This window comes from Sebastes umbrosus, chromosome 9 (genome assembly GCF_015220745.1).
Source record: "Sebastes umbrosus isolate fSebUmb1 chromosome 9, fSebUmb1.pri, whole genome shotgun sequence".
Classification (NCBI taxonomy): Eukaryota; Metazoa; Chordata; class Actinopteri; order Perciformes; family Sebastidae; genus Sebastes; species Sebastes umbrosus.
In genome coordinates this window covers 21,159,640-21,173,360 of record NC_051277.1, presented here as the reverse complement: position 1 = coordinate 21,173,360, position 13,721 = coordinate 21,159,640, and the positions used below count along the sequence as shown (strand labels likewise).

The following is a 13,721-nucleotide window of genomic DNA, read 5'->3' as shown; positions in this document are numbered from 1 at the left end:
TTTGCTCCAGCACTTCTTGGACCCATTAAAATAAAAGGCAGGCAAATCTCAATTTACTTTTTAGAGGTGAGACCAAAATTAACAAGCAAAAGGAGTGGAATTAAACACTTGCAGAGACGGAGCAACACTTTGCATCAGCCACGTCCTGTTCAGAGTTATATTTCACTTGTCAAACTCCATTTCTGCTAATCCATTACCACGATTGCCTTTAAGCTTTTTCCGTGTATTTCTGTATCGGTCATTTCTTTAGTGGGAAAAAGTGGTTGTCAAGATGAAACTCTCAGAATACATAATGACTTCATTAGTGGTCCTTCTCTGTGATTAATTGGAGTGCTGTGTCACCCAGTGTGACAGAGCCGCTCATCGCCAGACAGTGTTGTGACAGGAGAGGAGCGCCATGTTGATGAGTCTGGAGATGATCACACACACTGATGTACACTTGTAAGACACACACACATATTAGTAAGCAGCATCACCAAGCATGGAGAGCCCAGAAAGGGATTTCAGAATTAGACCTGGCCTAAAATCAGTCAGCTTTTTCTAAAAAAAGGGACAATCTACCTGTGATTGACTGTTTTGCCAGTGGTGATTAGCAACAGCTTCAATATTTACCACAGCTCTTGATGTCAACATGTTGGCACGAGCCCAGCTGTGTAAGCACCCCCAAACAAGCTGGCATCTCTCTATCTGAACAGGCGAAGAAAGACCTCAGAGCCTCTCCGCTCAAGGGGCCAGAGATAAAAAACAATTCACCACGTTTGATGGCTGCTGTGAGCTCACCATCACAGAGCATTTAACTACAAGGAGCAGGTAGAAGAAAACAAGTTGTATCCACTGTGTACAGGAGGGAGGGAGAAGTAGAGGTGGAGTAGTCGAAGAAAGCCTGAGTAAATGTCGAGTGTGGGAGATTGCACAGAGAGGTCAGGGATGAAGCGAGACGAGGGTCATGGTGTCTAGATAAGAGGAATCTATCAGAGGTTGAGGATCAATCTGCTGGTTTTTAACTGGTAAATGCTCCCCACTAGGATATCCAGCCTGGCCTTTGATGGGTTTGTCTGACTGATGTCGGCTTTGAACAGGGTGTCTGTATTTGCTACAACAGGGAATCATCGTGGTCCTGAAACAGAGCTCAGCTCGTCTGATAGAGAAGTCTCCTCAGTATAAAGTCGAACGGCAGACTATTATTCAATCAATTTGATCAATACAACCGTTGAATCGGGTCAGCTCCCACATCAGTACCGGCGCAAAAGAGTAAAAGAAACCTCTTAGCCAGAGAAGATTGCGGTTTGAGATGGTGACTCAATGTTAAACGGCAGCTTCACTGTATTAAATTACATCTATCTTAGATGAAAACTATTTGAACCTGCCTCTGGCTGGTTCACATGGTTCAATGGGGTCCTGGTTAGTGGCTGTTAGCTGCTCATGTTGCTCATCAAGTCTTTTCTGCAGGTAAATCCCACATTTATCCCAGAATCAGTATCAGCTTATGCATCATTTAGGCAAATAATAAGAAAATGTAAGGTAAAAGTCCGATAAATTCCAGCTTAACCACATTTGCATATTATTAGGTGTCTGTGAAGTGTCTCTGATGATGTAACGGTAGCTCTGTAAGTCTGAGCTATTCAACATGCGTTGACATGCATTCAGAGATCATTAAAGCCCGGGCAACAGATCACATAGGAATCTTCCAGCATACGCATCATATGCATACCACACACACAGAGGCGCGGGTGAAAAACAAACAGCCCTCTCCCTGCCTGCGATAGCAACACCATCTATATGCTTGAGTAGCTGTTTATATTCCCCCTGACGGATCACAGAGTTTTTTTTTTTTTTTTTTTGCTGTATCTATGTTGTCTATCACCGGTACACCATGTCCTCTGTGGCCTCCTCCACTCAGCACAGTTTGCTTAGATCTCTGTGAAATGGTGAAGAGCGCTGCCCTCTCTCCTCCAGCGGCACTGAGATATTTAGGACTTGCCCTTTCTTTTTGTCCAATGATTTGGTTTACCTGCAGAATTAATTCCCATCAGCCTCAGCTGTTTTTTGGGTTTAGTGCAAATTAGCAAGTTAAACTTGGATGGTGAACATACAAAACATCATATCTGCTAAACATCATCATCTTAGCATTGTCATGTGGGCATGCAAACATGCCAAAGTTAGCATTTAGTTTAAAGCACTGCTGTGCCTAAGTACAGCCTCACAGAGCTGCATATTCTGTAGACTCACTATTGATTGATTCAAACGATCTGTAGTGCATGGTCTAAAGTGCATGGCACTAGTGCATTTTGGGACGTCCAATTTAACTAACTGTTGTTAGTTAAACGGTGCATAATCTGGGTGCAAAGTAATGCGCAAGGAGCAAAGGGGTTATATTTAGTCTCTTAATTAACCATAGGTGTGTTTTGGATGAAACAGGAATCAAACCAATCATAGTGTCATCTCCCATTCCCATTCCCAAGCCAGGTGCACCTGCACCTGGTGCTTTGCTATTTAAATGAGCTGTTTTCTGCAGTGAAAATGTTGTTTTTGAAAGGCTAAACACCAACAAATGTGGATTGAAGCAGATTATTTCGTTAGATAAAAACATGTTGTGAATTTTGGAAATGACAACATCTATCTTTTTTTCATACATTTTGACTTTTGGACTTTACAACGCTCTGGAGTTATTGGAAATGTTTGGATCATACAATTCGGAAATAATCCTATGCCGCCACCACTGGAATCTAATCCTACAAATGGTACAACACTAATAATATTAGTGTAGCCTGACCTTTATCTGCAACTGTGCAGAAATACCGGGCTTAAACAGAACGAATAGACATGCAGCATTCAAATGTTGATTTAGAATTTGAATGTTAACGTTATGAATGAAGCTTTGAAGCTTCCAACTAATATGCGGAGACATCAGCCTCAAATCGCCGCCGTTTAGGGAGAGAGGGCCTACAAAACTTTGAAGTAGCCTACGTCTGCACTCTCTGCCTACCTATCGTGGATTCATCGTGACACATTTTGTTAGAAGGGGGGCTCTCAAGGGTGGCTGTGGCTCAGAGGTAGAGCAGGTCATCAGGATGACCAGGTTTTTGCTGGTCAATGGCGCAATCACTTTCTGCTGCCTCAAGATAGCAATGCGCCTGACCACACCATGGGCACACAGATGGGTGCAAGTACATTTGCTACATACACAACGTGGGCGTGAAAATGAGAACTGTGTTGGTCTGAATCTAGCATTTACAGTTGCATTGCATTGTGCACTGTGCGCTGCATTGCCTGCTTTGCGCCGGGTGTAAGATTGGGCCCGTAGTCTTGTTTTGGGATAATTGCAGACGTTAGCTTGCTGTGCTAGCTCCACATGATATATAGAGCATGCTTTTGAAAACTACAGTCTATGTGGGGAGTATAAATTATTCTGCTGCAGAGATAAAATGACATCTTTACACATATATCCAGCCATGTTACACTGTGAGTGTGAATGTTATTTTTTTTGTGACAGGTCCTGATGGGAAGTTGGCAATCTTAACATCTCCCCAAAAATGTTGTTGCTCAGCATGCTGCCCACTCTAAGCTGAAATAGAAGATGCACAGCAGGCTTTTTTTCATTTCAGTTTTCCTTGATACTGACACACATTCATTTGTTGAAACGCAAGGTGATGAAGTACACGTCAGTGATTCAGCATAGAGGGGGTCCTAACAAGTATAAGTGGCCACCTCTCTGAGACAATAAGTGCGCCTGTGATTGATTATAATCCCAAAGTGCTTTAGGGATAAACAACATGTTTTTGATGTTTGTGATCATTGTCTTTCATATGCTAATTAAGGACAGCTTCCAAATGTTGACGAGTGTTTCCTTTTCGCAAAATACAGCGTTTAGTACACTGTGCTGCATTAATAATAATAATAATGAAGAAACAAACATATCTAATTCTAAAATTGAAAAACCTTGTTGTGATAATTATGATAGCATATTTATTGTATATAAAAGTACATTTCCACGCAATTACTCATGACTGCAGCAAATTTGATTACTGTATTGACTGCAGTCATTTACTCTGCTGCATTATTAAACTCCCTCACACACATCCTGTAATGGCCGTAGTCATTGGCTGATGTACCTAGCTATAAGAGCGAACCCACAACTCTGCATCAGCTTTCTGCTCACTGGCATCGAATCAATGCAGAATTGCAGATGTGAGCAAAAGCTGCAGAGGACACACACACACACACGCTCAAATCGCCGCCGTGTGTGTGTGATCACACCTTCACTGCAATATCATGACAACAGAGGCTTCCCACCAAGACAGAGTTCCTAACCTCCAACAGGATGTAACTTATGTTTCGTGAGAAAGACAGAGAGGGTTAGAGGGTAAAGCACTGGGAATAATTATGCGTGACTTATTTTGAATGGTCTATTAAAACAGAATGATCAGTCAGCGAGACGGAAAAGAGGCTATACATTTAAGCTCAATTTAACTCTATAGCTTTTGCTTATAGGCTCACATTGATAAAGGATTTAGCATTTAATCCTTTGTAAGATTACGTTTTATAGCCTTTTGTTTGATCAAACGGAAACGGAAGGAGTTTGAAATCTTTCTGCATGATTCATGTTCTTTGAATTGGGTTTCTACTATATAAATGATCTCACAGCGTGATATTAACACAGGGATCCTTCAGGGACCGCAGCTTTGGCTCATAAAAACCTTGGAGAAAGGGGAAGGTGAAATGTGTACTTACGATCTCTGAACGCTGACTGGTGGACAGGAGGGCCTTTTCTTAAGCAGGGGTTGAGAGCCCTGTTGAGAGGCACAAAAGCACAAACGATTTGAATGCTGTTCACAGTATAGAAGCTGAATAACCCACTGATGCTCAGCCTCAGTGTTGGTACATAAAATGGCCTGTGTGACCAATAAAAAAATGTAATAATAGATGAATAATAGATTTAAATACCATAAGACATATTTAAATACTGTTAACAATAGTAGTGTGTGGGTGAGTGAAATGGGCACATAGGTGTTATTTGGCTTAGATATTCATTAATTCATAAGACAAATGTTTTAATCCGTCAGCTACAGAAGTTCAGTTTTCATTGGTATCATTATTCATTGCATCCACGTACTTTAGAGCTGAACATGATACTGTTATTGTTTTGGTTTGTTTTTGTATAGCCTAAACTAAGTAGTAAATGAGTTGCATATTAGAATATGCTAGGTAAAAAGGGTAGGTATAATAAGCTTAAGCTTCAGCCTACACCTTTTCGGTCATAACTTCTTTTTTCCCCCCTATTTTATTTAATGCCTTATTGTTACCTATTCCTTGTTGTTTAAATTCAGATTCACAGGTTGGTGTTCGTGCTGCTTCTGTTCATACTGCGGTGCCCTTGATAATGTAATATCAGCATTTTAAATACCACCTTGTTTCACACTCTTTTAATTTGATTGCTAATAACATAAAACAGCCAGTGCTGTAGTTTATTGTTTATTAAAACTAGATTGCAAATGACTAGGCATGAAGTCTATTTTGCATAGAGTGATAATAAACTAATAAACAAATTATATATGTGCACTGTGAGTCGTCTTTAATGATGGCTCTACCCTCTCTAATAATGACTATGTTTTTTAACATATAAAATTGCTCCATTAAAAAATGATTGCAAAGTAATTTTCTCAAACACTCTTTTACGTTATTACAACAGGACATGAAAAAACATAAACCTGGGGTGCTTGACACATTAAATGTTCACAAAGATTTTTACACTCGGGGCACAGATTGGTGTCAGGACATCAATGCATAACATTATCGATGTTCCATTCACTGTTGCACAGAGTGATCTGTCCACCATAACATTTTTAATACAACTGAAACTACACTCTTTGACCTCATCAACTGAAGCATGCCACCTTTCTTTAAAATCTGTCACCTATTTACACTCTTGCACAGATGACTTTGACTCAACAGAATATACCCAGTCAACTGAATTAACAACCTCAATAACCCATCTTGAAGGCAGCCTATTAAAAGCAAAACACTGGCCCAACTTGTATCTGCTGTCAAACATTGTGCATTCATTCCAGCAATCCAATGTTAACGCACACATTTGTTGCATTAACACTTGATCACTTTATTGTCCATGGGGTGACGCACTTTTCCACGTACAGGTAAAGCACATCAACAATTGGTGGTGGAATGCACTGTAAAAGGTAGCAAAACGCTAGGGTTAAAACATTTACAATTATTTGGACAACCTTAAAGGTGCCCTGACGAGTTTTCTTGTAAAAAAACAAAGTTTCTGTTTACATTAAGATTACGTTACTCACTAGGGGTGGGAATCACCAGAGGCCACACGATACAATCTTATCGTGATTTTAAACATTTTGAGATATGCTGAGTATTGCGATAAGATTTATTGTGATTTATTACCTTTTTTCAACAACGTGTGTTTTATCTAATAAGATACAGTTTTCACTCTGTTCATCTCAGAGTTTTCATTCACATATCTGGAGGTCAGAGGTCAAGGGACCCCTTTTGAAAATGGCCATGCCAGTTTTTCCTCACCAAAATTTAGTGTAACTAACTAAACTATTATTTATTGTTCATCCTGACAAGATAACATGACATGGTACCAATGGATTCCTTATGTTTTTTAGTTTCATATGATACCATTATCTTCACTCTAGCTTTAAGACTGAGCCCGTTACAACCTCCGAAAGACAGACTAGCGGGTTATTAAGAGGTTAATAGTTTATATAATAAAAGATTGATACTTGACGTCCATGTATTGATACAATATTGCCATGCAAAATATTGCCATACTGTGCTGCATATAATATTGTGTGTAACCTTAACAAATATGTGTAATACATTTCCTCCCTCAAAAAACATTTGCAAAGCAGATTTTGAGAGTATTTTGGATCTTATTTGAATAATATAAAAGCACTTGCAGGAATGTGTGTCGTGTCAACTGTGCGCTTGTGACCTGTGCGTGCAAAAGAGCAACAGAACCGCAGCCCACTCATGAAAACATTGCTGCAAACTGCTACTAGCCTTCCTTTAAGCTTTGTTCAGTTACTGGTAGTGACTCATTCTGTTCATATAGTAATGTTTAACTCCTGTGTTATCATTATTTCACAGGCTTAGGTTCTTGCCAATGCAATTTTAGTTTTGGTATCCTGTTTTTGTGGTCTGTGTGACCCTGTTCATTCATGTTGCTGCATGTCTGATTGTGCGAGTAGGAGTAAGCTAATAAGTTAGTCTGCAGTGTGTGGGCCTTTTTCCTATCTCCTCTCAGCTGGGCAGTAACAGAGGTTGAAACTTGTTGTTTCTTTATGCCTAAGGTGATAGCTGGGCGTCCATAGTGACTGAACCATTATGTCCCTGCACTGGTAGTAATCCTGCTATGACAGTAATGATGAACATGTTGGAGACGACTGATAAATATCTGTCCAGATCCAGATATTTCATTGTGTATACTGTATGTCTGTATTTTCCCTCTCTATGATGTCTTTTATTATTTATATTATTTCATACTCAATGAACTGATATAAAGTGTAGGTCTCATTATATGATATTGAGCAAACTAATGACACTCTAATCATTGAAACATGCCCTCATTTAATATCTCATCACACTTTCTAAACACAGGCAGACTGAAATACTCCGCTCCTGTCGAGCACAATGTTCCAGTTATAATGGGCTGGAAAACATCCACATTCATTCTATAATTGCACAAATGGTACGTTTCAAACAGAGACTGCCCGCAGCTTTGATAGCAGGAGGCAGAGCGAGATGTTGACTCGCTAGAACCTGGAGAACACGTACGTAACCGTCTCCCACTGCTTCTTACAAGTGACCCAGGAGGATTGTTTTACACGTCGAACATGGAATCCAAGATAAGAATCAGATCTGACTTAAAAGTAGGAGGATATTAATTAGCACCAACAAGGCCCGGTGGTGCTTCTTGTAATAGTAGGGGTAAATGTTTCATTAGCTTGCACATAGCAGGGACCATAGTAATAAATTAGACTCTGTAACCGCTATGGACACCAAAGTGGATCTGTTTGTCCAGAGACACTGAGGCTTTTTTTAGCTGCATGTGTCAAAAGAGCACTTACACAACGCAGAGCTAGACAAAAGAAAGGGTGTGTGGAAAGGCTGTACACAAGGGGGGTAACAATTTATTGATTTGTGGAAAATGTTCATGTTTTTCCACGGAGTCACATAATCCACAAATACTGATTCAAGCAGAAGAATGGCAGATAGAGAAAAATATCAAAAGTAAAAGTATATTTATTATTATGTAATAATATGAAACAATTATTTCAATTTGCATTTTAAAATAGTTTTAAAGTCTTAAAAAGTATGGGATAGGTAAAGAAGGTTGCATTTTTATTTATTTATTTTTATGGCACCATAATTGGAAAGGAAAAAGTCAGAAATTCTGATACACTGAACATTTCTGACTACTGAAGTGTAACTTTCAAAGCTGCAACACTGAGCTGGAATGTGTGAGGATTGATTGCATCATATGGAAATTCTGACATATTTTAGGGTTCAGTACAGACGACTGTCCATTTCTTTTTGTTAGTTTCTTTATGTTAGGTTGTCAATCCTCATTATAATATCATTGTTGTGGGGTTTTTTTACCTCCTGTCTCACGCACATGAGTCATTCCAATTGCATCATAAAAACATCACTGTTGTTGTCTAGAAAAGTCTATAAAACTGTATTTGCCGAAGGCTATAGTTGAATAGAACACATGTTCATTATTGAAATACAGACTACCCCTCCATCGCTCAAGCATAAAGCTACCGACTTTTATTGACAAGTAATTACTAAAAGAATCCTGTTTGCTGTGGGTTGCGGCATATGTGCAAATATACAGTACATGTGTCAACAAGACGTTTAACCATATCAGTAGAAATGGTTTTGGGCAACTTATACATTTTGGGTAAACATCTGGAACAGATATCTGTCTCTGCTGACAGCTACAGTGTGATCCATGATAACACATGTATCTATCTGACTGGAGGGAAGTCAGTGCATAGATTTTATTAGTCCAATAAAATGTCTTAGTAAGAAACTCTTTTCCTACCAGGTCTCAGTGAGGATTAGGAAGTTGATCTCCTGCATAGACAGTCGTGACTTTTCTACCCAATATGTTTGTTTGTTCTTGGAAGAAATCCTTTTTTTTTTTTTAAAGCAATTGCAAAGCCAGATGTGTGTAAAGCTATGAAGGGAGTGGCACCATCTGACTGTATCACATTGTAAGAATTCAGCTTGAAGAAGCTGATGAAGCAGATGTTTAATTTCTATTGTTTTGGTCCTTCAGGGGCCCTGGCAGATCTCTTAATTGATGCGATGTTTCTGTCTTCTGAGAAGTCATCTGCTTTGGTGAAGTGAACCGCAATTACTTTCAGGTTCAGCTAACTGATCGTTGAATGTCTTGCCAGGTTTAGCTAGCTGGTGCTTTGCTCTGGTAAATTCTGGAAATGTCAGATAGTCCGACCCTTTCACTGCCTGGTTCCATGAATTAATCAATATCCTAATGTTTAGAAGGCTGCCCACCTTTCTACCCCTTCATCCCATCCCTCTTCCTCTCAAGTAAATGATGCTTATTTCCCCTCTTTTATTTCAACTCGCTCATCTCCCTCTTATTTTAAACCTCATCTCCTTCTGCCATCCAGCCACCATCTGACTTGTATATTCAGTAAACAGAGCCTGACTCTTTGTCCATTTCATCCAGACTATTCTCTTGCAGCACCCTCTCTGCATTCTTTACCCTCTCAGCTCCCCCCTCTCCCTGGACACACATTGTAACGCTTCTTATTTGTCCTGTGCATACAGCGTCTGTCTGCACCTTCTTTTCTCTGCCTCCTTCTCCTTCACACCTCTCCACTGAGGTTATTTCTGTGGTCGAAGCAAACGCAGCCTTTTCTCTGTTCTCTCTTAGAAGTCTGATCGTATCATACACACCTGATGCTTACCTTATCTACAGAAATACACTGCTGTCCATTTTCACCTTTACACTCAAACAAGGTCAACAAGGGTGTGGGCAAAATGGAAAAAACCCAAAGACATACTACTATACTGTTACCTTTGAGCATTTGCAGCTTTGTCATTGTCATTTGTCATAATTAATGGGTAGCATATTGTACACAACATCCATATATCAACACTACACCCACAAGGTTGGTACCCGCTGTGTTACTATGGTAACATCATGAGATGTCTCACGGCAGATAGAATTAGCCATCATCAGTAATTAGAGCTCATTAGCTCAAGGACCTGAACCTCAATTTTTCACCAAAAAGAGGAAAATAAAGAAAAAACATTGTGCTTAGATGGATTGTTAGGACCAGACCAGAATGTTTTTTCATTGGATGTCATTAGACAGACACAGTGGATGCAGTGGAGGCGCATACAAACAAAACCCAACATGTCACTGTCAGACGATGCACATTATGACAGCCGCACCAAAGGCAGTGAGAAGCTGGACATCGTAGTCAGCAGTCCCTAGTTTATCATTTCAGGATATTGGATCCTTGAGATGTTTTCAGCACCATGAACCTGCTGGTATCAATCTCTCAAGGTCAAACACAAAAATGTTCTCAATAAGGTGGTGAATGTCTGCAGAAAAATAACCAGCACTGCACAGAAAACTCTGCACGACCCTTACAGTTATATAGGAAAGCAAAATCCATCCCGTCTGATTGTTCCCATTCTTTACATCAACAGTTTCAGTTTCTGCCACCTGGAATCCTCCTCAGACTTCCACCAACTAAAACCAATAAATCCAAACCCTCCTTTATAGCCTCCATCATCTCCCTCCTAAACTCTAGGAGGAAAAGGTTGTTTTTTTTCTTTATTCTTTTTGGCATTAGTGTTGTATTTATGTTTTATGTGTGCTAAATGTGTGCATCCCACTGCTGCACAACCAATTGCCCCACTGGGGAGACTTTTCAGCCCCATTGACAGCAAACTGTCTGCTTCAGATGTTTCAGCACCATGGACAGCAAACTGTCTGCTTCAGATGTTTCAGCAACGTGGACAGCAAACTGTCTGCTTCAGATGTTTCAGCACCATGGACAGTAAACTGTCTGGTTCAGATATTTCAGCACCATGGACAGCAAACTGTCCGGTTCAGATGTTTCAGCACCATGGACAGCAAACTGTCTGTTTCAGATGTTTCAGCACCATGGGCAGCAAACTGTCTGGTTCAGATGTTTCAGCACCATGGACAGCATACTGTCTGGTGGGGTTAAATGGTAAATGGACTTGCGTTTATATAGCGCTTTTATAGTCTTCCGACCACTCAAAGCGCTTTACACTACATTTCAGCATTCACTCATTCACACGAACATTCATACGTTGATGGCAGAGGCTGCCATACAAGGTGCCAACTTTGCCTATCAGGATCTAATCTAAATACTCGTTCACACACCGATGGCTTCGGGAGCAGTTTGGGGTTAAGTGTCTTGCTCAAGGACACATCGACATGTGACCGGAGGAGCCGGGGATTGAACCACCGACCCTCCGATTGGTACACGACCTGCTCTGAGCCACAGCCGCCCGAGTTGTTTCAGCACCATGGACAGCAAACTGTCTGGTTCAGATGTTTCAGCACCATGGACAGCAACAGCCTGGTGGAGATGTTTCAGCACCATGGACAGCAACAGCCTTGTGGAGATGTTTCAGCACCATGGACAGCAACAGCCTGGTGGAGATGTTTCAGCACCATGGACAGCAACAGACTGGTGGAGATGTTTCAGCACCATGGACAGCAACTGTCATGGGTATGTCTGAACCATGTCTGCACCTCACCACTGAATATATTTCAATGGAAGCCATCCGGAGAGTTATACTATACGTTTATCTTTAAGAAATCCCAGATGGGAGGGCTCCGTGCTACAGGAACAAGCCCTCTACATGCAAGTTTCAAAATATGGGAACAAAGGGATAAATCAATCAATCAATCAATCAATCAACGAATAACCAAAACTTGCATCTTCATTATTGAATTCTTTTCACACAGTCAGGCTGGAAAGAGAGTCCACTTTATTCCTAGTAATTGTCATATTTATGAAATAATTTCAAACCACCATCCTCTGCTTTCCTCCAGAAGTTCAGTGCATTACATATTCCTCCTCCTCCTCCGCATCCCCCAATGTCCTTTCTTCAATTGTCATTCACTGCATCCACTCACTAATGGAAGCTTTAAAAGGACTATCAAGGAGGAAAATTATGGTTAAACAATTCAGATATATTTAACAAACCTTTTAGCCATTTCATTTTCTACATTAGCAGTGATGATTCAATGGGGGGGAAGGCTGCGGTAAGGTGTCAGCTAAAAGCTCATAATGAAGCGGACTGTTTGTCAGGCAGGGAGATAAGGCCTGTAATTGCCCAGGGTCCTGTATTGTCAATATGCATCCTAATGCCTTCAAAGGCTATGTGCTTATAAGAGCAGGTGCTTTTTTTTTTTTAGATAACACATGGCTCTGGCCGATGGAACTGTTGGATGCATGTGAACGGAAAAAAAGTGAAAGCATTTGAATTTGGATATCCATAATAAAACCTGCTGAAGTGTCCAGACACAGTGATATCTCAGTGGTCCAGCTGCTTTTCAAGCGTAAATGGTTTCAATTTAATACTAGCCTGTGAGTTTGTGCTGTGCGGACACACATTTGTACAGGATGTGTGTGTGTGTGCTTATACATGTACAGTACACATTGATTTGTGTGTAATGTCTTTGATCACCCCGCTGTTAGATGTTCCTGCTAGCTCCTAACCCGCTTAAGCTTTTTAATGGAAAGCCGCGGGTTGGCCTTTTCTCACTGTGCCCTCTGCTGTGGCATGCTTCACTTTGGAAAAAGGAATACTTGCTAATTAAGATAGTTAGTCCCCAGGGGTTGCTCTCTGCAGCCAGTTTCCGCTCACTGTGGGAATGAGAGGTTGACGGGTCTGCAGACACCACAAGTGTCTATGGAAATTGAAGGATGCGAGAGAGAGAGAGTGGACTTCATTTGTGAATTTGCATGCAGCACTCTACAGAGGAGCCAGTGGAAACTGCGTTGGGAGTGTGAAATATGCTGTAAAATAATGAGGAGAACATAAAGCAGCTCATATCACTGAAATTTATTTTGTTATTTCAACGTGACAGTGTTGTTGCTGCTCCTGAGAAAATACAGCACTCTATTATTTGAGTCTGCACTGCATTGCATAAAAAAGATTTAGTTGTTTCAAATTTTTTATATTATAAAGCATCTTTATATCAGTGGCATGTGATGCCAATTACATTTGCTAATTACCATCAAGCACATTTTAACAAAGACATGGTCGTGCATACAAAACTTTCAAACAAATTAGAACTCAAGGAGCGCATGCTTCAATCCTACAATCCTCTAAATCTGTTATTTCAGTAATACATAATATTTTGAAAGGTTTAATCTGCTTCTTGATTTAAATTTGCATCACATTATGCACTGTGTTAGACAAATATGCTGATTTGTAGATGGTGGGCATGAGTTTTGAAAGAATATCAAAGTTTTTTTTCAAAGAATATTAGGGATTTGTACATTTACAAATTGTATAAAACTTACAGCTTCACTGAATCATTTATTTTTATGTTATCAACTGCAGAGAATTATTATGTGACTTTGCAATCCGTCTCAGTTTTACAGAACATTTCAGCATCTTTAAGCTCACTGTTTGGGTTTTATGATTCGCAA

The 13,721-nt window shown here is 40.2% G+C and overlaps 1 protein-coding gene and 1 long non-coding RNA gene across 6 annotated transcripts in view; one reads left to right on the top strand and one right to left on the bottom strand.

Annotated features, from left to right (window-relative positions):
• LOC119494147 overlaps window positions 1–4,241 on the top strand; it is a 49,225-nt gene extending 44,984 nt beyond the window's left edge. The window contains exon 7 of the long non-coding RNA XR_005208135.1: window positions 3,494–4,241. This is a non-coding gene — a long non-coding RNA (uncharacterized LOC119494147). The remainder of the gene's footprint in view (window positions 1–3,493) is intronic.
• frmpd3 (FERM and PDZ domain containing 3) overlaps window positions 1–13,721 on the bottom strand; it is an 88,207-nt gene that overhangs the window by 43,049 nt on the left and 31,437 nt on the right. For all 5 annotated transcript variants that reach the window (XM_037779774.1, XM_037779776.1, XM_037779781.1 and 2 more), the window contains exon 2: window positions 4,732–4,790. The gene's annotated coding sequence lies outside the window, so the exon portion shown is untranslated. The remainder of the gene's footprint in view (window positions 1–4,731; window positions 4,791–13,721) is intronic.